Source organism: Phyllobates terribilis, unplaced genomic scaffold, assembly GCF_046119375.1.
Source record: "Phyllobates terribilis strain yellow unplaced genomic scaffold, ASM4611937v1 Scaffold_5__5_contigs__length_657084704, whole genome shotgun sequence".
Lineage (NCBI taxonomy): Eukaryota > Metazoa > Chordata > Amphibia > Anura > Dendrobatidae > Phyllobates > Phyllobates terribilis.
Genome location: NW_027362765.1, coordinates 542,945,733 through 542,972,693, shown reverse-complemented (window position 1 = coordinate 542,972,693; position 26,961 = coordinate 542,945,733). Strand labels below are relative to the sequence as shown.

General features: G+C 42.9%; 1 protein-coding gene across 3 annotated transcripts in view; it reads left to right on the top strand.

Annotated features, from left to right (window-relative positions):
* Positions 1-26,961, top strand: part of LOC141273670 (cGMP-dependent protein kinase 2-like) — a 604,296-nt gene that overhangs the window by 5,791 nt on the left and 571,544 nt on the right. The window contains exon 1 of one of the 3 annotated variants that reach the window (XM_073685847.1): positions 4,708-4,727. The exons of the other annotated variants lie outside the window; for them this stretch is intronic. The gene's annotated coding sequence lies outside the window, so the exon portion shown is untranslated. Of the gene's footprint in view, positions 1-4,707; positions 4,728-26,961 lie in introns of those variants that run through there. 3 annotated transcript variants of the gene reach the window in all.

The window sequence follows — 26,961 nt, the reverse complement described above, 5'->3', positions numbered from 1 at the left end:
ACCAGGTCAATGCCACACAGAGTTCTAGCAGCAGACACATCTTTTCAACAACTGTTAAGAGGAGACTTTGTGCAGCAGGCCTTCATGGGAAAATAGCTGCTAGGAAACCACTGCTAAGGACAGGCAACAAGCAGAAGAGACTTGTTTGGGCTAAAGAACACAAGGAATGGACATTAGACCAGTGGAAATCTGTGCTTTGGGCTGATGAGTTCAAATTTGAGATCTTTGATTCCAACCACCGTGTCTTTGTGCGACGCAGAAAAGGTGAACGGATGGACTCTACATGCCTGATTCCCACCGTGAATCATGGAGGAGGAGATGTGATGGTGTGGGGGTGCTTTGCTGGTGACACTGTTGGGGATTTATTCAAAATTGAAGGCATACTTAACCAGCGTGGCTACCACAGCATCTTGCAGCAGCATGCTATTAAATGAGAAGGTGTGTCCAAACTTTTGGTCTGTACTGTATATATACAGTGGGTACGTAAAGTATACAGACCCCTTTAAATTTTTCACTTTTTGTTTCATTGCAGCCATTTGGTAAATTCTAAAAAGTTCATTTTTTTTCTCATTAAAGTACAGTCTGCACCCCATCTTGACTGAAAAAAAACAGAAATGTAGAAATTGTTGAAAATTTATTAAAAAAGAAAAACTGAAGTATCACATGGTCATAAATATTCAGACCCTTTCCTCAGACACTCATATTTCAGTCACATGCTGTCCATTTCCTTGTGATCCTCCTTGAGATGGTTCTACTCCTTCATTGGAGTCCAGCTGTTTTAATTAAACTGATAGGACTTGATTTGGAAAGGCACACACCTGTCTATATAAGACCTCACAGCTCACAGTGCATGTCAGACCAAATGAGAATCATGAGCTCAAAGGAACTGCCCAAGGAGCTCAAAGACATAATTGTGGCAAGGCACAGATCTGGCCGAGGTTACAAAAGAATTTCTGCATTACTCAAGGTTCCTAAGAGCACAGTGGCCTCCATAATCCTTAAATGGAAGAAGTTTGGGATCACCAGAAGTCTTCCTAGACCTGGCTGTCCAGCCAAACTGAGAAATTGTGGGAGAAGAGCCTTGGTGAGAGAGGTAAAGAAGAACCCCAAGATCACTGTGGCTGAGCTCCAGAGATGCTGTAGGGAGATGGGAGAAAGTTCCACAAAGTCAACTGTCACTGCAGCCCTCCACCAGTCAGGCCTTTATGGCAGAGTGGCCCGACAGAAGCCTCTCCTCAGTGCAAGACATATGAAAGCCCACATAGAGTTTGCTCAAAAACACATGAAGGACTCCCAGACTATGAGAAATAAGATTCTCTGGTCTGATGAGACAAAGATAGAACTTTTTGGTGATAATTCTAAGTGGTATGTGTGGAGAAAACCAGGCACTGCTAATCACCTGCCCAATACAATCCCAACAGTGAAACATGATGGAGGCAGCATCATGCTATAGGGGTGTTTTTCAGCTGCAGGGATAGGACGAGTGGTTGCAATTGACGCAAACATGAATGCGGCCAAGAACAGAGATATCCTGGATGAAAACCTCCTCCAGAGTGCTCTGGACCTCAGACTTGGCCAAAGGTTCACCTTCCAACAAGACAATGACCCTAAGAACACAGCTAAAGTAACAAAGGAGTGGCTTCAGAACAACTCTATGACCATTCTTGACTGGCTCAGCCAGAACCCTGACCTAAACCCAATTGAGCATCTCTGGAGAGACCTGAAAATGGCTGTCCACCAACGTTCACCATCCAACCTGACAGAACTGGAGAGCATCTGCAAGGAAGAATGGCAGAGGATCCCCAAATCCAGGTGTGAAAAACTTGTTGCATCATTCCCAAGAAGACTCATGGCTGTACTAGCTCAAAAGGGTGCTTCTACTCAATACTGAGCAAAGGGTCTGAATACTTATGACCATGTGATATTTCAGTTTTTCTTTTTTAATAAATTTGCAAAAATTTCTACATTTGTTTTTTTCAGTCAAGATGGGGTGCAGAGTGTACTTTAATGAGAAAAAAGAACTTTTTAGAATTTACCAAATGGCTGCAATGAATCAAAGAGTGAAAAATTTAAAGGAGTCTGAACACTTTCCGTACCCACTGTCTGTCTGAGGGAGCTATCCATTAGGTGCATTATAATGCAACATAGCACAGCCATCTTATCACCTAAGAAGTGCCTGCTTTAAAACAGAAACAAGGAAACAGAGGAGGATGGCAGGAGAAGGACACAGGGATCATAACCTTCCCAAGAACACAAGAGCTGAAATAATAAAGACCAATATAATAAACATACCAACCTATTAATCATGTGATGATGTGACCAATATTGTCAGCGAAAAGAAAAATCGATGCACAGTAACAGTGGGAATGATTATAGTGGCTGGAAAGCAATTACTGGCAGTAAAGATCAACATATTCACTGGGCTCTACTACTAGCCTCTCTCCACAACGTGGTTTACACAATGTGATTCTACAAGGAATGTTTCACATGAAAGCAGAAAGAACAAAGGACAAATTATAAAAATAATTTTCAGTCTAGAATGTAGAAAAATATTCTTATTGCTGGTGGATTCACTGGATTTACAATAAAGAAAAACTGTGAGCGTAATGCAGTCTGACAAAGAAATAATGGCTTTATGGACTTCAAGACATCAGATTGGTTCTGAAAGCATCAAAAAATCAATTTGTCAGTAGCACAAGAACTGAAATGAGGAAAACTGATTTTTACAATGAGTGATTTGCCGGAAAAATCTTATGACAGTAATATATTATATGCTCTGTTCTCTTCTAATGTACAGGATTGAATAACAATAAAACCTGATCTACTCATCAAGAAATATATAAGGAAAAGAGTCTAACTAAATTTAACGCAACGTTTCAGTGACAAAATATTAACTTATAGCTTATAAAGTAATACCTCGTTAAAGAAGACCCGTCATCATTATTTTATACCCCAAACTAATAACATATATATAAAAGTGCTTTACTGCTGAGTAAATCCTTACCTTCCTTGTACAAATGTTTTGCTCTTTTAGAGAAATACATAGTGGACGGACCCTGCCCTTCCAGTTCTCCTGCCATCCTGCCTTTTCCCCACCTGCTGCCTGCCTCTTGTTCCTGACTGACAGGTTACTCCGAGCTGTAAGTTCAGTGCCCCCGACACGGCACTTGCAACCCATTAGAATACAAAATCAACTATGGATTTTTCTATAATAGCAAAAATATTTTTTACAAGGAAGGTAAGGATTTGCTCAACATTAAAGGACTTTTATATACATGCCATTCATTTGGGGTATAAAATCCTGATGGCAGGTTCTCTTTAAACATTTCTATTTGCAAGAATTTTGGGAAGTTTGGGAATATTGGGAAGTTACAAGGGAAGTCACAATGTTGATGTTTCTTTTTAATGGAGATAAAGTATTACAAAGCAGTAGTTAACATATGCAGCGTCTATGAGATCGGACCTTCTCTAGACTGAAAAGGACCATAAAACCTTTTAGGCATCCTGCCTCTTTGACTATTAGTTTGTAAATCTTTGAAAGTGTAAGCAGTCTGGATGGATCGTCCGTTTGATATGATTTGGTAGGCATAGTGAATATGGTATTGCAGTCACAACAAGTGTAAAAGTAACTTCATGAAACTAAGCCACCATTGGAATCATGACTTTACCCAACAGGATAAGCCAACGCATTTGATTAGGTGACGTGTAGGTGTCATGGATTAATTATTCCTATGAGGAATTGTTTATTACACTCTATTCGTAAGATATTCAGTGTTCAAGTTCCTGGCATTTATACTGATTAGTATATTTTTTGGATTCTTTTAGAAGCAGTTATGGATTTTATGAGGGCTAGAACATGACAGGGGTATTTAAATAATTAGAAACGATGAATGTATTAGGCAGAAAATTAAGAGCACATGTTTCATAGTGCAGCCCATGTGGCTTCTATGGGGTTTCTAAAAAGAATGGACCTATTTTAACTCAGTCTAGGTTCATTTTAATAGATGATGAAAAACTGCATAGTATTATAGCCTCTACAGGATCTATGGACAATAGAGAAAGTGTTAAATATTATCAACAAAATCAGATGTGCCACCATGGTCTCCTGTCCATTGGTTAGGAGATGGTGTCAAATTGAAAGAATTATTTTATCTTTGTACAGAGCCTAAGTCTTCTATATACACAAATTAATGGAGTTTCCCATTCAACATACAGTAAATTCAGTCTTGTTGTAGGTTATCTGTAATTCATTGAGATTCATTGAATTCTTGTCTTGCATTTTCACAAATTTTTATTTTGACTAGAAATTGATGGCGTAGACGCAATTATATATCAATTGCTTAAACTTAAACAATTGACCACTTTAAAGTACCCCTTTATTTACAAACTTCCTATTTCAAGGGGTTTTCTAGTTTTGGAAAACCCCTGTCTCCATGGCTTCAGTTTGTTTTAAAAATTCAAACTGTCACTTAGCTCACCTCCTCGGGTCCAAAGCAGAGACTCCACCCATGCTTCAAGTGACTGCTATACACTGTAGCACTGATATCATGTCCACAGAATGGCAGCTAATAAGTGAACTCAGCGGCTCTGCCCAAGTTGATGGCACAAGTTATTCAGAGGCTCTGAGCTCACTGATTGGTTGCCATGCATTTGATATAACATCAGCGCTGCAGACAATAACAGAGACTGGGAGCTGCAGCAGAGACTCAGTGCTCGACACAGGGATGGTGAGTAATAATGCCAATTTGTTTTTTAAAAACAAACTCCAGCCAAGGGACAGGTTTTTTGAAACCGGAAAACCTCTTTAAGTCATAACTCACTACAAAGAATTAATTCAAGAAATATTAAAGGAACCTTTAATCCAAGAGAATGACAGGTTCACAATGATATCATCTGCTTTTTGTCTGGTTAGGCATAAGAGGGAAAAATAACATTGATTACTGTGTTGAAACGAGGGGAAACGCTCTCCTGATTAGTCAATCTGGGTGACTCATTGTATACACATTAGAAAAGTGGGGCTTCATGTGAACTCTTATTGTAATGAAAATAGATCGACCTTATTTCCTATGCCCAGGAAGATTGACATTATTTCATCACTATATATATCCCTTAAACTCAACTATAGTTGTATGGTATGTATTTTAAATGTATTTCTTTTGCAGCTTGCATGTATTTCCTTACACAGCATACTGCTTAATGCTATTCTGTGTTAAATCAATTTTACACAGCACCTCTCTCTCCTCTACTGGATTGTCCTTTACACAAAAATATAATATTATAAATCAATTAAATAAGATTTCATCTTAAATAAGATTTCAAGACAGTAGAAATGGGGGTCTGAACCTGACATGACAGGGATCAATCTGTCAGAAAGACAAAATGGAACTGGTCATCATTCTTTGTATTGGAACACATGCAAACAGCAGAAGACCAACAGGTCAACATTTTAAATTAAAACCAATTGCAAATATATTATATTCCAGAAAATACATACAATTCAATTATTAAAATTATATGTAAAAGAGCCATACCCTTTAAAGGGAATCAATCTACAGAATTTCACCCCAAAACTATTTATATGTGCATGTAACCCTTTCAAAAACAAGTCTAGAAATACCTTTACATGGTCAGTTTGTTCCTCTTTTAACGGAAAAGCAGTATTTTAATCAACATGCAAATGAGGCTGACGTGCTTTCTGAGCGTAAAGCTCTTCAAAAGCCTCTGTCATTCTGGCTCTATTCCAAGGCCATTGCTGCCTTCTCCTGCTTGACTGACAGCTCATTTGCTTCAAGTTACACAGCAAAGGATCTGTCAGTAAAGCAGGAGAAGGGTGAGGAAAGTTTGGGGTTGAAATCCTGCAGACAGGTACCTTTTACAGTGTTGTTCCCATTGCAGACGTTTATGAGAATGGCAGATCCTGTCTGGTGAGATGACCACTGCCACCACTTTGAAGCAGAGAATGAATGAAGAGAAAGCTATATTCTCTCTATTAACTTCTATGGGACTTACAGAAACACCAGATTAGAAGGATATATTTTGAATTAAAAAGTGACATAGCATATTTATGTCCTGATTTATTATATGTTAATACATGCTGCAGACCTTCTTTACATTGTATTAACCAGTGGCGGACAAGACTCAAAAAGAGATTCTGCATCAACTGAAAAATGCATTATAACTTAGGAATAATGCTATTAACTTTTAATCATAATGAATATTAGAAGTGACCAGTAACTTGTGTGACCTCTATGAATTCACTAAATACACGGTCTCATGAATTTATTTCACCCTGGATCTCCTTGGTGATTTCTAATATTCTTATAATGTACAGTTGTCTTTACATAAAGTATAATATACAAAATAAAACATTTATGATATGTGAATAGTCAATGCTTAGGGAACATTTATGTTATCCTTGCTTTTGAATATTTATAAATTTATTACCATGAATGCAATAAATGACTAATTAGCATATCATTAATTCAGATGACTTACATGTTAATATTTAAGCAAAAGTCAACACAGATGCATTTCCCATAGTCTTTCACTTTTAAAAAATATACATTATTTTATTCTGTTATAGCTGTAATTTGACTCTCAATTATAAAGGTTTAACTTGAAATAAACCTGTCATTAGATTGATGCTGTTCATACCATGGTCAGCATGAATTAGAGTCTGGCTGTCCGATTACAGCCAGGTATGTTTTACTCTGAGTTACCTCTGCAATGTTTCAGAGAAAATATAGCTTGAAAAGCCGACCGTTGTCTATAGAGAGAGACCTGACCAGTCCAATGTGGTCCCCAGTTGACTTCTCTCTAAACTGCTCCAGTTGATTGACACGTCTCTACTATGTGTGTAGAAGGAAAGGCCAAGCAGGGGCAGTGCCGGACTAATCAAGCCTCTACCCATAGTCTCCAGCCAGTGTTACAACTATCTTGTCTCTAAAACGCAGCAGCGTTTCAACGTAAAACAAAACTGGCTGTAATTGTTCAGCCAAGCTCTGATTAATGCTTTCCCTATTTGAGGCAGCATGATCTAATGAAAGGTTCCCTTTAAATGGACTAAGAGGGTGATAGATTGGAATACACTTGGATTGGTTGCACCTCAGTCTTTGTGCTTGACAGGATGAAGACCACTCTGCCACATATGAAGACGCTTTTATTTTATATGACACAATAGGTGGTTGGACTTGTTACAAATTTTGCTTTAGGCTCAAGATACTTCAACATAATATATAGTGAGCAGCTGTGATGAGAGACTATTATAAGTGATATGCTCCCTACATTCTGAAGAGCACTTTCATTAAATGGCATGAAGCTGTTGTGTCAACTCCAGATATGATGGGGAGCTGTAGTGCACTAAATATAGCAGAAAAACCTTTTCGGTATCCATCGTATTAAGAAATCCAAATAGACAAGAAAAAAGAGATACATACAAATAAGCAATACATTTTGTTTCAAACAAGCTGTTCCATCTCATAGTGTTGCGATTATGATATTAATTCACTTTGGGAATGTGACTGCTGGGAATCCAACCAACACGAGCATGAATGGACTACAGCTGTTAGACAACAACAAAACATAGAAGTAGGGATGTAAATAGCATGGAATATTGTAACAGAAAGATGGATGCGTCTCTCTTTCATATCCACTCTTGTGGTTTCCTAAAAAAAACCTTCACCAAAAGTTATTTGTGTAATTCCAGCCTAAAAATAAAATGAAAAAAAATGACTTAACATTTTCACATCCCTAGCCCAAAGCATTAAACAATAAACAACTCAAGTTTTTTTTAAACCAGGGGCCCCTGTGTATGACGTGTCCCCCAACTTTGTCATGCCCCTCTGACATACATATGTACAGATGTATATACACGTTAAGTACACATATACAGATTACACATACATATACATCATACACAAGCATATACACACATATATAATATGCATATACATTACGCAAGCATATACAGTACAGACCAAAAGTTTGGACACACCTTCTCATTTAAAGATTTTTCTGTATTTTTTTGACAATGAAAATTGTACATTCACACTGAAGGCATCAAAACTATGAATTAACACATGTGGAATTATATACTTAACAAAAAAGTGTGAAACAGCTGAAAATATGTCTTATATTCTAGGTTCTTCAACGTAGCCACCTTTTGCTTTGATGACTGCTTTGCACACTCTTGGCATTCTCTTGATGAGCTTCAAGAGGTAGTCACCGGAAATGGTTTTCACTTCACAGGTGTGCCCTGTCAGGTTTAATAAGTGGGATTTCTTGCCTTATAACTGAGGTTGGGACCATCAGTTGTCTTGTGCAGGAGTCTGGTGGATACGCAGCTGATAGTCCTACTGAATAGACTGTTAGAATTTGTATTATGACAAGAAAAAAGCAGCTAAGTAAAGAAAACGAGTGGCCATCATTACTTTAAGAAATGAAGGTCAGTCAGTGCAAAAAATTGGGAAAACTTTGAAAGTGTCCCCAAGTGCAGTTGCAAAAATCATCAAGCGCTACAAAGAAACTGGCTCACATGAGGACCGCACCAGGAAAGGAAGACCAAGAGTCACCTCTGCTTCTGAGGATAAGTTTACCCGAGTCACCAGCCTCAGAAATCGCAGGTTAACAGCAGCTCAGATTAGAGACCAGGTCAATGCCACACAGAGTGCTAGCAGCAGACACATCTCTACAACAACTGTTAAGAGGAGACTTTGTGCAGCAGGCCTTCATGGTAAAATAGCTGCTAGGAAACCACTGCTAAGGACAGGCAACAAGCAGAAGATACTTGGTGGTTGGAACCAAAGATCTCAAATTTGGACTCATCAGACCAAAGCACAGATTTCCACTGGTCTAATGTCCATTCCTTGTGTTCTTTAGCCCAAACGTGTCTTTGTGCGATGCAGAAAAGGTGAACGGATGGACTCTACATGCCTGGTTCCCACCGTGAAGCATGGAGGAGGATGTGTGATGGTGTGGGGGTGCTTTGCTGGTGACACTGTTGGGGATTTATTCAAAATTGAAGGCATACTGAACCAGCATGGCTACCACAGCATCTTGCAGCTGCATGCTATTCCATCCGGTTTGCGTTTAGTTGGACCATCATTTATTTTTCAACAGGACAATGACCACAAACACACCTCCAGGCTGTGTAAGGGCTATTTGACCAAGAAGGGGAGTGATGGGGTGCTACGCCAGATGACCTGGCCTCTACAGTCACCATACCTGAACCCAATCAAGATGGTTTGGGGTGAGCTGGACCGCAGAATGAAGGCAAAAGGGCCAACAAGTGCTAAGCATCTCTGGGAACTCCTTCAAGATTGTTGGAAGACCATTTCCGGTGACTACCTCTTGAAGCTCATCAAGAGAATGCCAAGAGTGTGCAAAGCAGTCATCAAAGCAAAAGGTGGCTACTTTGAAGAACCTAGAATATGAGACATATTTTCAGTTTTTTCACACTTTTTTGTTAAGTATATAGTTCCACATGTGTTAATTCATAGTTTTGATGCCTTCTGTGTGAATGTACAATTTTCATAGCCATGATAATACAGAACAATCTTTAAATGAGAAGGTGTGTCCAAACTTTTGGTCCGTACTGTATATACACAAAAATACAGTACTGTGCATAAATGAACACACACTACTTTGAAATATAAAATCTTAATCTATAACTCACTGAACACAAGCACAATTTAATATTTTTTGACCAGACTGAGTTTCATAGAGCATTCTTGTTACCTATAGCATTAACGTAAGGTTATAATATACCTTTCATTACAAAATTTTCAGTTTTATTCAAATTAGTTGATTCAAAAATAAATACAACTACATCTACTGTAGTGTTTTATATGACCGCCATGATTTCTAAGGACAGCACCTAGTCTTATAAGCATTAAATGAACAAATTAGCGACATATTGCAACATCTATATTGTTCCAATTTTCCAAAACAACCTCTTTTAGAGCCTTGATATGCTAAAAACACAAAATACGTGTTCAACTGGGTTCATAAGAGGAGACATACTTGACCACTGAATCACTTTAACCCTGTTCTTCTTCAGAAGTGCAACAGCGGCCTTAGATTTGTGTTTTGGATCATTTTCCTATTGAAAAAAGGCATGTCCACCAAGGGTATGGGGTGATGATAGCATCTTCTCTTTTAATATAAAGCAGTACATCTGTGAATTCCTGATCACATCAATGAAATATAGCTCCCCGACACACCAGCAGCACTCATGCAGCCCACATAAGGACACTGGCACTTCCATGTTTCATTGTGGGCACCATATATTGTTCTTTGTACTTTTCACCTTTACTAAGCTATACAGTTTTGAAGCTATCAGATTCAAAAACATTTATCTAGGTTTCATCTCCCCAGAGTATAGAGTCCCAGTAGCCTTCATATTTTTCAGCATGGGCCCTGGCTAATTGTAGGTACACTTTTTTTGTGCATGGGCTTTAGGTTAGGTTTCCTTTATAGATGACACCCAGGCATACCATTCCTCTCCAGTGTACACCATATTGTATCGCAGGAAACACTCACCCTGATTTGGCTTTCTACTTCTTTAGCTAAGTGCAGTGAATTTGCATGTTGATTTTCTTCAGTCCTTTTCATCAGAAGATGTTCTTATTTATATGTTAACATCCGTGATCGGCGTGGCTGTGTCTGTAAGATGGTTGCAGTTCCATCTTTGTTCAATTTTTTTATCACTTTTGCTACAATATCATGACTGATAATAAGTAAAGCTTTGCTGATCTCTTTGTAGCCTTCACCTTTCTTGTGTAAAGAAATTATTTTCCTTCTCAGGTCTTGTGACACTTCTTTTCCATGTGGTGCCATTTTGACAGCATGAAATGCGAAGGGGTTTTCTTAGTTAAGTAATGCCCATTTATAGTCAACCGTCTGCTGGACATCTCTTTAATGAATATAGACTTACCTGTGGTCGAATTCTTGTTAATTATAATTTTGTAGTCTAAATTTTAGCTGTGCTCCTAATACTTTCTTTGGGAAGTACTCATTTTTGTAATATGGTCTGGGCTGAATTTGTTAGAAAAATTACTTTTTTTGGTTGTGCAAAATAACTATGTAAATGCAGAGTAGTATCACTGGCATCTTCTCTTAGCGCTCCCCATTCTTTACTGTACAGAGAGGAGACTTAGGATATGTGCACATGTTAAGCATTTGATTGCAGACATTTCTGCAACGTTTCTGCATCTCTAGGAATTTGTTGGCAGCAAAAACGCAAGGGAAAATACACAGGTTTTTGGTGCATTTTGGTGTGTTTTTTCATGCATTTTTGCCCTGCGTTTTTGACTAATTTGAGTGAAGTCAATGGTGAAAAACACAGGTCAAAAACGCACTGAGAATTGACATGCTGTAGATTATTTTCTGCACCAAATCTGCAAGTCACAAATACTCAATGTGTGTCATACTTCAGGTTTCTCATTCACTTTGCTGACATCAGGTTTTTCTTCAGGTTGCGATAAAAACGCACCAAATCTGCGCCGTATGCACATAGGCTTATGGTATGTGCACACGTATTTGGTCCTGAAATTTCTGCACCATTTCTGCATCTCTTGGCAGGAAGAAGGCAGTGGGAAAACGCGTGTTTTTGTCACATTTTTTATAAATTTTTTACTTGCGTTTTCGGTGAAGATTTTTCCCCACTCATTATTATGAGTGAAATCTGCAGCAAAAACGCTGAAAGAATTTCCATTCTGCAGATTTAAATCTGCACCAAATCTGCAAGTCAAAAATAAGCAACATGTGCAGGAGACTTCAGGACTCTCATTCACTTTGCTGGAATCAGGAAATCTTCAGGTGACAAATGTGACAAATCTGCGCAGAAAAAAAGCGACAAATCTGCAAAAAGTATTTTTTGCAATAAGAATAAGTATGGAGGAGGGTCAGCTTTTTCTCCTGATATATTGCCACATTTGTCTATAAAACTACATCTATTTTGCAGCTCCACCCTAATTACTTAAAGGGTATGTTTATACTAGGTGTTTTTTCAGCGTTTTTTTTTCTGCAGCAAAACCTAATCTCTTGGTAGGAAATAAACTGCAGCAAAAACACAGATTTTTGTGTGTTTTTGGTGCATTTTTCAGGATCCCAAAGTTTAGCTTTGCTTCCACCACAGAAGCATGAACACAGGTCACCAATGAAAGACATTTTGAAACCATATTAACCAGAATTACAAATGTAACAGTGGGGGGAGGTGAATTGTGCAGAAATAGTTTACCTAAGACATTGGCAGAGCATTTAGTTTGTAGGACACTATTTACTTTTACACTTTGGTCTGCCATTGAGTTGCATAGGAATTGTTCAATTTCACACCTACGTTGGCCACAGGTATTGTTCAATCTCACACCTTGGGAGGCCAATGTTTACATTTGCACATCACTAGTTTAATTAAACTGTTCTAATCCAAACTGCCATCTCAGGTGACCAAGACAAGATGGAAAAATGTGAAAAATAAATCAGTTTCACATATTGCTGTACTTGCTTTTTTTCCACTAAAAATGCAGCAAAACCTGATGGCAATGTTCACAATAGGCATTTTTTAAGCGTTTTTTCCCCACCTATTACTTTTAATGGGTGAAAAACGCAGAAAAAATGCTGAAAGGAGTGACATGCTCTATTGTGCAAAAAAACATGCAAAGCACAAAATACTTATGACACAAGACCAATGTGTGTGCATGCGATTCCTGAAATCTCATAGACTTTGCTGATACTGTAAATGCAGCTGAAAATTTGCATAAAAAACTCATCAAAAAAGCGCTGAAAAAATGCCTAGTCCACAAAGAGTTTTCTTACCATGAAATATTAGATTCATTGTATAGACCATAAAAGATTATGTAACGATAAACACTGGTAATGCAAAACATGATCTAGAAATGAGTTGTGTGTCTAGCAATGGGGACATTAACCTAATGAGTCACATACTGGAAGACAGATATGCTCAGTCACGCTTTTAGAGACAATTCTCTATATAGTTCACAAAACAGCCAATAGAAATAGCTTTTTGACCTGCTTGTCAGGGAAGGACCAAAACCTGTGAAGTAGCCTAAATGTATGAATGATAATATACTTTCAACTGGGGAAGTAACAAGTGGCTATGCTGTCAGCTTCTATAGGGTAATGGAGACGGATTCTGTCCTAGGCCACCCCCAGCAACATTGATTATTAAACTTTCTATCAAAGACAGAGACCTACTAGGGGAAATAATTGAAAAATATATATATATTTATGCAATAAACACTGCAAATTATGTCAAGCACCTACTAACATACCTTCAGGTTGATTAATATATAAGATAATTAATGGTATAAACCTTTTTAATGGAATGAGTTGTAGTGCAAAGTAAAGAAAATAGAAAAGAGGGGTCTTGGTTCCAGAAACAAACTACACTTAGGTGCTGACACATCTAGACTGCCATTTCGCATGGCAGTCTAGAGGAAAGGTCCACTGGAGTTAGATGCTCTAAATTCATTAAGAGGCATATGCCTCTTAATTATTTAGCTGCATCTTTCTACTCCTCTGCCCAGGGTACAAAATGTACTCTAGTTGTAGACTGCAGTGTAGTTCAGTCATAAGTTTTCCACATTTGTGGTGTTTGTATTCAGCCATGCCTTCTTATCACAAAACTCCAACAATTTTTCAAAAAGTTGTCAAATCTGAAATTAAGCATGTCAAAAGTCACAGCATTTTTGTATAACTATAAACAAAAAATAGTGCTATATTTCACACAGTTTTATATTTGAATTCTGACTGAAACTGTTTGATGAATCTGGAACTAAAACAAAGACAAGTAGAGTAGTGATGAGCGAGCACTAAAATGCTCAGGTACCCGTTACTCGCGTCGAGCAAATTGGAATACTCGGGTGCTCGACCCAAGCAACGAGCCCAATGTACAGTATAGACCAAAAGTTTGGACACACCATCTCATTTAAAGATTTTTCTGCATTTTCATGACTATGAAAATTGTACATTCATACTGAAGGCATCAAAACTATGAATTAACACATGTGGAATTATATAGTTAACAAAAAAGTGTGAACAACTGAAAATATGTCTTATATTCTAGGTTCTTCAAAGTAGCCACCTTTTGCTTTGATGATTGCTTTGCACACTTTGGCATTCTTTTGATGAGCTTCAAGAGGTAGTCACTGGAAATGGTCTTCCAACAATCTTGAAGGAGTTCCCAGAGATGCTTAGTACTTGTTGGCCCTTTTGCCTTCACTCTGCGGTCCAGCTCACCCCAAACCATCTCGATTGGGTTCAGGTCTGGTGACTGTGGAGGCCAGGTCATCTGGCGTAGCCCCCCATCACTCTCTTTCTTGGTCAAATAGCCCTTACACCGCCTGGAGGTGTGTTTGGGGTTATTGTCCTGTTGAAAAGTAAATGATGGTCCAACTAAATGCAAACCAGATGGAATAGCATGCGCTGCAAGATGCTGCGGTAGCCATGCTGGTTCAGTATGCCTTCAATTTTGAATAAATCCCCAACATTGTCACCAGAAAAGCACTTCCACACCATCACACCTCCTCCTCCATGCTTCACGGTGGGAGCCAGGCATGTAGAGTCCATCCGTTCACCATTTCTGCGTCGCACAAAGACACGGTGGTTCGAACCAAAGATCTCAAATTTGGACTCATCAGACCAAAGCACAGATTTCCTCTGGTCTAATGTCCATTCCTTGTGTTCTTTAGCCCAAGTCTCTTCTACTTGTTGCCTGTCCTTAGCAGTGGTTTCCTAGCAGCTATTTTACCATGACGGCCTGCTGCACAAAGTCTCCTTTTAACAGGTGTTGTAGAGATGAGTCTGCTGCTAGAACTCTGTGTGGCATTGACCTGGTCTCTAATCTGAGCTGCTGTTAACCTGCGATTTCTGAGGCTGGTGACTCGGATAAACTTATCCTCAGAAGCAGAGGTGACTCTTGGTCTTCCTTTCCTGGGGCGGTCCTCATGTGAGCCAGCTTCTTTGTAGCGCTTGATGGTTTTTGCAACTGCACTTGGGGACACTTTCAAAGTTTGCCCAATTTTTCGGACTGACTGACCTTCATTTCTTAAAGTAATGATGGCCACTCGTTTTTCTTTACTTAGCTGCTTTTTTCTTGCCATAATACAAATTCTAACAGTCTATTCAACAGGACTATCAGCTGTGTAGCCACCTGACTTCTGCACAACACAACTGATGGTCCCAACCCCATTTATAAGGCAAGAAATCCCACTTATTAAACTCGACAGGGCACACCTGTGAAGTGAAAACCATTTCCGGTGACTACCTCTTGAAGCTCATCAAGAGAATGCCATCAAAGCAAAAGGTGGCTACTTTGAAGAACCTAGAATATAAGACATATTTTCAGTTGTTTCACACTTTTTTGTTAAGTATATAATGCACCATGTGTTAATTCATAGTTTTGATGCCTTCAGTGTGAATGTACAATTTTCAAAGTCTTGAAAATGCAGAAAAATCTTTAAATGAGAAAATGTGTCAAAACTTTTGGTCTGTACTGTATGTCTATGGGAAACTCAAGCATTTTTCAGGTGGATCCCCCCGGCGGTCTGCAGAGGGCCTAAAAATTGCCAAAATCGATGGGAACAGTGCTCAAATGACATGGGAACAGCATGGGGAAGACCCCTGGAAGCATCTCTGAATCCAGATCATTGCTGTCAGCAACGTGGTCAGAGTATTACACCACTTTTACGGACTCACAATAAAACATACAAAAACAAAACCAAAATGGATTTTCCTGGGAAATATGTTAAGGAAGATCCTTTCCAGGATAAGGCTAACTAAATAACCAAAAACAAAAATACTCCTCCACAACTTGGGCTATGTTCACACGTAGCGTTTTTGATGCGCTTTTGCACTTTTGAATTGCTTTCAACCAAGACAAATGCATAAACCAGGAAATGTAATTTTAACATTTTATAACCTTATCTGGCCATGTGGTGTGTGACACATCATCAGAAACATGCATACAGTGCTGAAAAGACATGGGAACAGTATGGGGAAGACCTCTGGAAGCATCTCTGACTCCCAGGTCACTGCCTAAAAGTATGCCCATCATAAGTGATCCTTGGCGCATGCGAAGATGCCTCCTGCCATGCACCTGTCGTTGCAGACTTGTAACAATCACCGTCCATGTCCTTGTTCCACTGCAGCGTTCAGTTGTCCCTACCCCATTCCTTGAAATGCAAGCGCAAGTATGCAGACAGCCACCCACCCACAGGCTGCAATACTATACTGTCAAATTTTTGACAGCTGCTTGCACTTGAAATGTGGCCTTTTAGGCTCGTGGAGGCGGAAGCTTTTCACAACCTCATGTCGACGGCGGCCGAGTGTCCATGCTTGGTCTCCAGCCTCCACTATATTTCCCGGTATCGCCTCTGCCTTCCACAAGCACAGGTCCCACAACATTACCCGTGCCAGTCCACAACTTTTTTTGCTAAGAGTTGTATTTAGCTCGGTGAAAGGACTGGCATAGAGGGAAACCGTATCTACCCTGCGTGTCATTTCTCCCAGGAAGTCCTGTAATTGAGCTTGTTGCAGAAGCAATGGCAGTCCGTCCAACATCAACTCGCACTTGTCGGTGGTGCTTTGACACACACACACACATTTTTCTTTGCGCATTTAATTTCTTGAATACAAAGTTGGACAATGGCCTGATCTGTAATGCGTTTTGAGAAATAACATGCATAAGCATGGCCGATCCACATTAAAAAAGCAGCCATATAGTGTCCAAGAACCTTCCCCCACACTTTTCTTAGCCAGGGCTGCTTTTCGGCAGGGTTGGATGGGCCCACCAGATAACCGGAGACTCCTCCGGCGGGCCCTGGCTTCTCCTTCAGGAGAGTTTATAGTGCCGAGGAGAGGCCATGTTGATGATAGAGGCCACCATCTGCTTAGTTTTCTGTTACTTGGAATGCAAGTGCAAGTATGCAGCCAGCCACCCACCAACCCACAGGCCGAAACACTAAACTGCCAGATTTCTTGGCAGCTCTTTGCACTTGAAATATGGCCTTTTAAGCTCGTGAAGGCGGAAGCTTTTCACAACCTCATGCCAGTGGCAGCTGGGTGTCCATACTCGGTCCTCAGCTGCCACTATATTTCCCGGTATCGCCTCTACCTTCCACAAGCACGGGTTCCACAACATTACCTGTGCCCTCCCCAGTGCACTTACTGCGAAGGACCGCCTAACCACAAACACGTGGACAGGAGAATGTGGTCAGGGAAGGTATGGAGCCAGTCCACAACTTTTTTGGCTGAGAGTTGTATTTAGCTTGGTGAAAGGACTGGCATAGAGAGAAACCGTATCTACCCTGAGTGTCATTTCTCCCAGGAAGTCCTGTACTTGAGCTTGTTGCAGAAGCAATTGCAGCCCGTCCAACATCAACTCGCACTTGTCGGTGGTGCTTTGACACACACACACACATCTTTCGTTGCGCATTTAATTTCTTGAATACACAGTTGGAAAATGGCCTGATCTGTAATTCGTTTTGAGAAATAACATGCATAAGCATGGCCGATCCACATTAAAAAAGCAGCCATAGAGTGTACAGGAACCTTCACCCACACTTTTCTTAGCCAGGGCTGCTTTTCGACAGGGTTGGATGGGCCCACCAGAGAACCGGAGACTCCTCCTGCGGGCCCTGGCTTCTCCTTCAGGAGAGTTCATAGTGCTGAGGTGAGGCCATGATGATGATAGAGGCCACCATCTGCTTCGTTTTCTGCTACTTGCAATGCAAGTATGCAGCCAGCCACCCTCCCACCCACAGGCCGCAACACAAAACTGCCAGATTTCTGGGCAGCTCTTTGCACTTGAAATATGGCCTTTTAGGCTCGTGAAGGCAGAAGCTGTTCACAACCTCATGCCGGCGGCGGCCGGGTGTCCATACTCAGTCCTCAGCTGCCACTATATTTCCCGGTATCGACTCCGCCTTCCACAAGCACGGGTCCCACAACATTACCCGTGCCCTCCCCAGTGCACTCACTGGGAAAAACCGCCTAACTACAAACACGTAGACAGGAGAATGTGGCCAGGGATGGTATGGAGCCAGTCCACAACTTTTTTGGCTGAGAGTTGTATTTAGCTCGGTGAAAGGACTGGCATAGAGGGAAACCGTATCTACCCTGAGTGTCATTTCTCCCAGGAAGTCCTCTAAAGCTGCTTGCACTTGAAATGTGGCCTGAACATTACTGCTTGTATTTTTCTGTGGGAATTTGCTTGCCTCCTACCAGCCTGGAATATTTCCAGCAAACTATGGTACGACGCCATGGTATTAGCACTGCCCCCAGTACCAGTAGCGAAGCCATCCCCAATTTTCTTCTCAGGAATTTTATTTGATAGACTGAGTGGTTGCCAAAATACATTTTCTCACAAAGGAGCTGAAGATAGAGTGGCAGTAGGTGCAAGTTTCTCCAGCCTGTTAGATATTAGAGGGTTAACGGCAGCACATTGGATCAGTGGTTAGCACTGAAGCCTTGCAGCACTGGGATCAAATCCCAGCAAGGACAACATCTGCAAGGACTTTGTATGTTCTCCCCGTGTTTGTGTGTGGTTCCTCCTCAGTAAAAAAGCAGCCATAGAGTGTCCGGGAATCTTCCCACACACTTTTTTTAGCCAGGACTGCTTCTCAGCAGGGTTGTACGGTCCCACCAGAGAATCCTCTGGTGTGCCTTGGCTTCTACCTTAGGAGAGTTCATGATAGCGCTAATTTTGCAGCTCTCAGAATCAAATCCTCTGGTGGGCACAATGTTTTTCAATCTGAAACAGCTTCTCAGTGGGAGTTGTATTTCACCACAGCCATATTCTTTAGCTCGGTGAAAGGACTGGCATAGATGGAAACTGTATATCTATCCCGGCTGTCATTTCTCCGTCACCAGGTTCCGCCCATTGTCACACACGACCATGCCTGGCTGTATGTTCAGCAGTAAGAGCCACAGATCAGGCCGCTGTGTTACAGCTTTCAACAACTCTGCAGCGCTGGGCGGTTTGTCAATTAAGCTTTAAGCATGTTATCTTCAGCACAGCCTGTTGCTGCTTGGCCAAGGCAGTGCTGCACTGCTGTCAGCTTGTGACTGATGTGATCATTTTGGAGATGGAGGAGGAGGTGCATGAGTTGAACAATGTGATTACATTGAAGTTAAATTGGTGACGCTGTTGTTTATACTAAAGAAAGATCCTATTGTTTTGTTTTTTTTATGTTATTTTTTAAGACAAATGCATTCACCGTGAAATGTCATTTTAACATTTTACAACCTTATCTGGCAATGTGGTGTGTGACACATCATCAAACACATCCTTTTTTATTTAGGATGGAGGGACTCTGAAAGTCATAAAGCCTATTTTTACAGGGACATAAGACCGCCCTTACTATTCTTAAAAGGCCAGCAGTCGGCCGTAGCTATTGTTAGAGAGCCATCAGCTGGCTATGCTTTGTTGTTCCCATTATTAACAAATGGGTCTCCTATACTGTTATTGCGTATCCAGTGACTGCAAGGGCTGCCAAAAATTTGGACACAACCCAATACCCCTTTGAAGAGACATAGAGGAGGGTCTCAGTAAAAAAATGTTCCCATTATAAAGGAGCGGGTCTCCTATAGTGGTAATGCCCATGCTGTGACTGCAAGGGCTGCCAAAATTTGGGAAAAACCCCACTAAGAATTTAAAGACACATAGAGCAGGGCCACAGTTACAAGGTACGACATGTTCCCATTAGAAAGGAGAGGGTCTGCTATACAGTTATAGGGTATGCAGTGAGTCCAATGGCTGACCAATTTTAGGAAAAACCCCACTAAGAATTTAAAGACACATAAAGCAGGGCCACAGTAACAAGGTACGACATGTTCTCATTAGAAAGGAGAGGGTCTGCTATACAGTTATCGGGTATGCAGTGAGTCCAACGGCTGACCAATTTTAGGAAAAACCCCACTAAGAATTTAAAGACACACAGAGCAGGGCCACAGTAATGACAAATTCCCATTAGAAAGGAGAGAGTCTCCCATAGTGTTGGACTATTCAGTGAATGCAAGGGCTGCCAAAAATTTGCAGGCACTTCAATGCCCCTTGGAAGAGACGTGGAGGAGGGTCTCATAAAAAAATGTTCCCATTTGAAAGGAGCGGGCCTCCTATACTTATAATGCCCATGCACTAAGTGTACGGCCCGACAAACATTTACCCCGGGGGGGTATACATGAACATACTGTATCAAAAAAAATTTTCACGGGCATCATAAACACCGTTTAAAAAATTATATGGGTGTTGCATCACGGACCACGGTCACCCTGGTGATATGGTGGGGGAGGATGAGGAGAAGGAGGAGGACAAGAGCAAATAGCCAAAATCAGGAAGCGTATACCCATGTGTGGGTGTGAAAAGGTGCATGAGAATACACCTCCCAAGAAGAGACACTGGATTTGAGTTTATGTTGTGCTATCATTCGGTGGTGTTGGGAAGTCTGGCCCAATCCAGCCCTTGTTCATTATTATAAGGGTCAGCCTGTCAGCATTTTCAGTTGACAGGCAGATGCGCTTATCAGTTATAATTCCACCAGCGGCACTAAAAACCCGCTCTGATAAAATGCTGGCTGCAAGGCAGGCCAGGACCTGCAAGGCATAGAGAGCCAGTTCATTCCACGTATCCAGCTTGGATACCCAATAATTATAAGGCACAAAGGAATCACGTAGGACGTTGGTACGGTTGGCAAGGTACTCCCTCAGTATGTTCCCAAACTTTGCACTCCTTGTGAGAGTACCCCGCGCCTCAGGGCCTGTGCGATGGGAGGGTCTGAGAAAACTCTCCCAGAACTTTGACAGTGTTCCCCTGCCTCTGCTGGATTGAAGTTGCTTCTCTCTCGCCTGTACTCCTTGGTTGTCCAACGACGCGTGCCCTCTGCCGCCAGCGTTTTCAGATGGGATTTTTTTAAATAGTTCCACAACAAGGGCCTTCTGGTACTGCCCCATTTTTGTAGACCTGTCCGCCTCAGGAATAAGAGATATAAAGTTCTCCTTGTAGCGTGGGTCTAGAAGTGTCACCAACCAGTAATGACTGTCACCGAAAATTTTGAGAACGTGAGGGTCATGGGAAAGGCAGCATAACATAAACTCAGCCATGCGTGCCAGACTACTAACAGGCTAGACTTCCTTGTCCTCACCAAGAGGATGACTGACCATGCTCTCCTCCTCCTCCTCTCTGTCCTCTGGCCTTCCACGCTGAAGAGATGGTATGACAGCTGTGCAGGTAGTACCCTCTATAGTGCATGAAACTAGCTCCTGTCCTTCCTCCTCTTCCTCATTGTCACCCAATCCACGTTGGGATGAGATGAGGCTTGGCTGTGTGTAGTCACCCTGTATGGTTCCTTGCTCCATCTCATCGTGCTCCGCGTGCAATGCATCCTCTTTGATTGTGATCAGAGAGCATTTCAGAAGACAGAGAAGCGGGATAGTGATGCTAATTATGGCGTCATCACCGCTCACCATCTTGGTGGAGTCCTCTAAATTTTGGAGGATGGTACATATGCCTGACATCCATGTCCACTCCTGAGGTCTTATGTGTGGAGTCTGAACTGAATACCGACGGCCTTGTTGATGCTGCTACTCAACAACTGCCCTCTTCTGCTCACAAATCCTTCCCAACATCTGCAGTGTAGAGTTCCAACGCGTGGGGACATCACACACCAGTCTGCGAGCCTGAAGCTTCAGACGCTGCTGAAACATTGCAAGGGCGGCGGAAGCTGTAGCTGACTTTCTAAAATGGGCACACAGGTGGCGTACTTTAACAAGCAGAGCCGGCAGCTCCGGGTTGGATTTGAGAAACCGCTGAACCACGAGGTTAAGCACATGGGCCAGGCATGGTATGTGTGTGAGCTCGCCTCACCTCAGAGCCGCCACCAGGTTCCGGCCATTGTCACACACGACCATGCCTGGCTGTAGGTTCAGCGGTGTGAGCCACAGATCTGCCTGCTCTTTCAGAGCTGTCCACAACTCTTCAACATTGTGCGATTTTTCAGCTAAGCATATTGGCTACATCACAGCCTATTGCCGCTTGGCCGAGGCCGTGCTGCAGTGCTTCCAGCTTGTGACTGATGTGGTCATTTCGTAGATGGAGACTGAAGAGGAGGAGGGGGCTGAGGAGGATGAGGTGCAGGAGCTTTAGACCGTTGGGGCAATCCTGATTGACCTAGGGCCCGCAATCCTTGGCGTCGGGAGGACGTGTTCCGTCCCAAGGTCCGACTGGGTCCCGGCTTCCACTATGTTAACCCAGTGTGCCATCAGCGAGATGTACCATCCCTGCCCACAAGCACTTGTCCACGTGTCCGTGGTTAGGTGGACTTTACCGGTAACTGAGTTTTTGAGAGCACAGCTAATGTTTTGGGACACGTGCTTGTGTAATGCGGGGACTGCACACCGGGAGAAATAGTGGCGGCTGGGGACCGAGTACCGAGGGGCGGCTGCCGCCATCAGGTTACAGAATGCTTCCGTCTCCACGAGCCTAAAAGGCAACATTTCGAGCGCAAGCAGTCGTGAAATGTGAGAATTTAGTAGTGTGGCCTGTGGGGTTTTGGCTGCATATTTGCGCTTGCGTTCCAAGGACTGGGGTATGGACAACTTAACGCTGCACTGGGACAAGGACATGGACGTGGTTCCTGATGCTGCTACTTGAGAGTGTGCAACGACAGGTGCAGGGTAGGAGGTGTCTTCGCATGCACCATGGACAGGGGATTGGCTTGCATGCACAACAGCGAAAGAAGCAATGGTGCCACCCGCAGACACTGTATCTTTTCTCTGGAGTTCGGCCCACAAAGTCGGGTGCTTTGATGCCATGTGCCTGATCATGCTGGTGGTGGTCAGGCTGGTCGTTTTGCCACCCCTGCTGATGCTGGCCTAGCAGGTGGTGCAAATGGCCTTTTTGGGGTTATCGGCAGAGTCTTTAAAAAACAACCCGACTCGGGAAGAACAAATAGTTGTACTGGCAACTTCCTTCATGTTGGTGTTACCAGGAATGGTTGCCTGCCTTCTGTCTGCGGCCACCACACTGCTTCTTCCTGCCTGTTGGGGTGCTCTGCCTCCCTCCCCCTGTGTGCTGCTGTCCTCGCTCTGCATGTCCTCCTGCCAGGTTGGGTCAGTTACCATATCATCCACCACCTCGTCTTCCTCTTCCGCACCCTGGTCCTTCTCCTGACTTTCTTACAATTGTGTCTCATCATCGTCCACCTCTTGTGACACTTTCCCACCATCGCCTTCGTGTGACTGTGGCTGCTCAAATATTTGGGCATCGCTACACGCGATCTCCTCTTGCCCCCCTTCAAGTGGACCGGGCGAGAGGCCCGAATCTATAAATGGAAAAGTGAACAGCTCTTCAGAGTGTTCAAGTGAGGGATCAGTTGTCTCTGGGTACTCAGCATGGTGGGAGGAAGGAGGATCAGGGTGAGGAATAGGCGGTCCAGACTCATGGCTACTGAGACTTGACCGTGTGGAAGACAGGGTGGTGGTCGTGGTGGCTATGTGACTGGAAGCATTATCCGCTATCCAACCAACAACCTTTTGACTCTACTCTGGGTTCAATAGTGGTGTGGTGCGGTCCCCTAGTAATTGGGACAGGAAGGTCAGGCGAGAAGATGTGGGTGTTGCACAATTTCGGCTAGCCCACGGCCTTGTCCTTGGCCTCTGCATGCACCATTACCATCACGTCCAGTTCCCCGTCCCTTGCCATGTGCCTTGCCCATTTTAAATGGAGGACAGTATCTTCCACGCTCACTACAAATGACTGAGTTTGGAGCAAACTTTTATGTGATCCGTGTGATAGAGAAAACAGAGTTGTAAATACCTGGCCTGTAGGTAACTAGTTTGAACAGCAAACTGGTGTGAATTGCTTCAATGACACACTAAAGGACATTTTTAATGGATGCCAGAAATGTTAGTATTTTCTGACAACGTATATGTGATCCGTTTGATGGAGAAAACACAGTTTTAAATACCTGGCCTGTAGGTAAGTAGTTTGAACAGCAAACTGCGGTAAATTGCTTCAATGACATACTAAAGGAAATGTTCAATGGAGAAAACATAGTTTTAAATAGCTGGATTTCTAGCGCTGTAATATGGAAAGGACCTGGCTGTATTCTGCAGTGCCAACAAGCAAATGGCGCAGAAAAACGGTGTTCTCTGGATTGCTTTTTAAGCAAATAATGAGGATTAAGATCCAAAGAAAAGTATTCCTGCCCCCTGAGACCTGGGCCTTTGTATAGAAATATCTAACAGCAACAGAAGGCAGAATTGGAATGGAGCCTCTTGTGCTATATGCACTGCAGTCTGCTATATACACTGCCTGCCTATACACCCTGCCTGCCTGATATCTCTGCAGAAAGATTAGTCCTCAGAAGGACTGTTTGTTAAGATGGATATGTGTAATGTATGGTTTTTCTCCCTACACTGCCTAATACACAAGCAAATCTGTCCCTGACGCAGCAGCACCTCTCCCAAAACAAGCAAATGATGCAGAAAAACAGTCTTCTCTGGATTGCTTTTTAAGTAAATAATGAGGATTAAGATCCAAAGAAAAGTATTCCTTGCCCCTGAGACCTGGGCCTTTGTATAGAAATATCTAACAGCAGCAGAAGGCAGAATTGGAACGGAGCCTCTTGTGCTATATGCACTGCAGTCTGCTATATACACCGCCTGCCTATACACCCTGCCTGCCTGATATCTCTGCAGATGGATTAGTCCTCAGAAGGACTGCTTGTTAAGATGAATATGTGTAATGTACTGTTTTTCTCCCTGCACTACCTAATACACGATCAAATCTCTCCCTGACAAAGCAGCAGCTCTCCCTACACTGTCTGATCTGGAGTGACTGTGACGAGCATGGCGGCGCCAGGTCTGATATAGACCTGATGACGCTGTGCGGCCAGCCAATCACTGTAATGCCCACAACCAACATGGCTACAGCATTACAGTGCATTGCAGGCAATCCCTGCATGTTCATTGGCTCTCTAAAGGGCGCCAAACATGCAGGGAGGGGACCCGAGTTCCCGCCCGAGCAACCCGAAAATACTCGGCGAGCGCCGAGCATCTCGAGCAGTGAGATCCTCGGGCGAGCACCAAGCAGTAGCTAGCATGCTCGCTCATCACTAATAAAGAGAGATTAAAGTAATCTGTTGGCAGAATTTCACCCCAAGCTATTTATATGTGCACTAGCTATTGAGCCCGTTCTATGCCCGCGTGGCGAGCATTTTTATTGGTATATGGTCTCCCATGCTGGTATGTGCTGCCCCCATCCTAGTATTTGTGCTGCCCCCATCCTGGTATTTATGCTCCCAAATCCTGTTCCCCCATCCTGTTATGTGATGCCCTCATCCCTGTCCTGGTATGCATGGCACGCCTCATCCCTATCCTAGTATGCATGGCACCCCTCACCCTCAATCCTTGTACGCTTGACACTCCTCACCCTCAATCCTGGTATGCATGGCACCCCTCACCCTCAATCCTTGTATTCATGGCACCCCTCACCCCCAATCCTGGTATGCATGGCACCTCTCACCACTAATCCTGGTATGCATGGCACCTCTCACCACTAATCCTGGTATGCATGGCACCCCTCATCCCTATCCTGATATGCATGGCACGCCTCATCCCTATCCTGATATGCATGGCACCCCTCACCTCCATTCCTGTATGCATGGCACCCCTCACCCACAATCCTGGTATGCATAGCCCCCTCATCCCACAATCCTGGTATGCATGGTTCCCCTCATCCCCCAATCCTGGTATGTATGGTACCCCTCATCCCCCAATCCTGGTATGCATGGCCCTCTCATCCCTCAATCCTGGTATGTATGGTACCCCTCATTCCCCAATCCTGGTATGTGTGGCCCCCTCATCCCCCAATCCTGGTATGTGTGGCCCCCTCATCCCTCAATCATGGTATATGTGGCCCCCTCACTCCCCAAGGTAACCCTCATCCCCCAATTCTAGTATGTGTGGCCCCCTCACCCCCCAATCCTGGTATGCATGGTACTCTTCTGCACTCATACAAAAAAAATAAACACTTATACTCACCTTTCTTCCCTGTGCTCCAGCGCAGCTGTGTCCTGTTCTGCCGGAGGCCGGGGGGTGTGTGCGGCGCCGGATCACCACGCTGTCCGGTGCCATTTTGCTGAAGACACACTGCAAATGTTTGTTCAGTAAAATGCCGCTAGATAGCGCTATGCGCATTCGCCGATTCCGACGCCTTCACTCCGCCCCTGTTCTCCTGCCAGAAGAGAGGCGCTGCGGCAACGCTCCTCCCGGTCAGGTAAGTATGGCGCCGGAGATCGCGTTATGGGTTCAGTGTCTACGCATACGGCGATCTCCGGCGCCATACACTCCTCGTACCTGTAACGGCTCCATGCGTTCCTCAGCCTGGAGCCAGACTGCGCGTCGCGCATGCACAGTCTATAGAGGTTTCAGACAGAGGGACGCTTAGCCGGTTATAGTATAGATGTAGCTCTTTCAAACACTAGTATAGCAATACCTCTACACGGCCAGTCCATTCCTCTGTTACTGTGGAACCAGCATTTCAATTGATATCTAAGTCACTCCAGCTCTTTTCCCCACCCAGAGACACCTCCTCCTGCTTGACTATTGACTCCTTTGCCTGAAGTCACACAGCATAGATGCTGTCAGTCTTTACATATGGCTTTTGCCTTTAAAATCTTCACCTGTGTTTAAAGTTATCATTACTGTTTACATACTGTAGTAATGTTTTTAGCAGGGCTGTGGAGTCTGTAAGCCAAACCTCTGACTTCAACTCCGACTCCTCAATTTCCCCGACTCCGACTTCCGACTCTGACTCCGACTTCTTCATATAAGTCTCAAATTTAAGTCATAAAGTTACTGTTGTAAAATGGTAACATCAGATTTTAATCACCATTATAATACAATTGTCAAGCTATTTAGATAGAACATAAAATATATTTATTG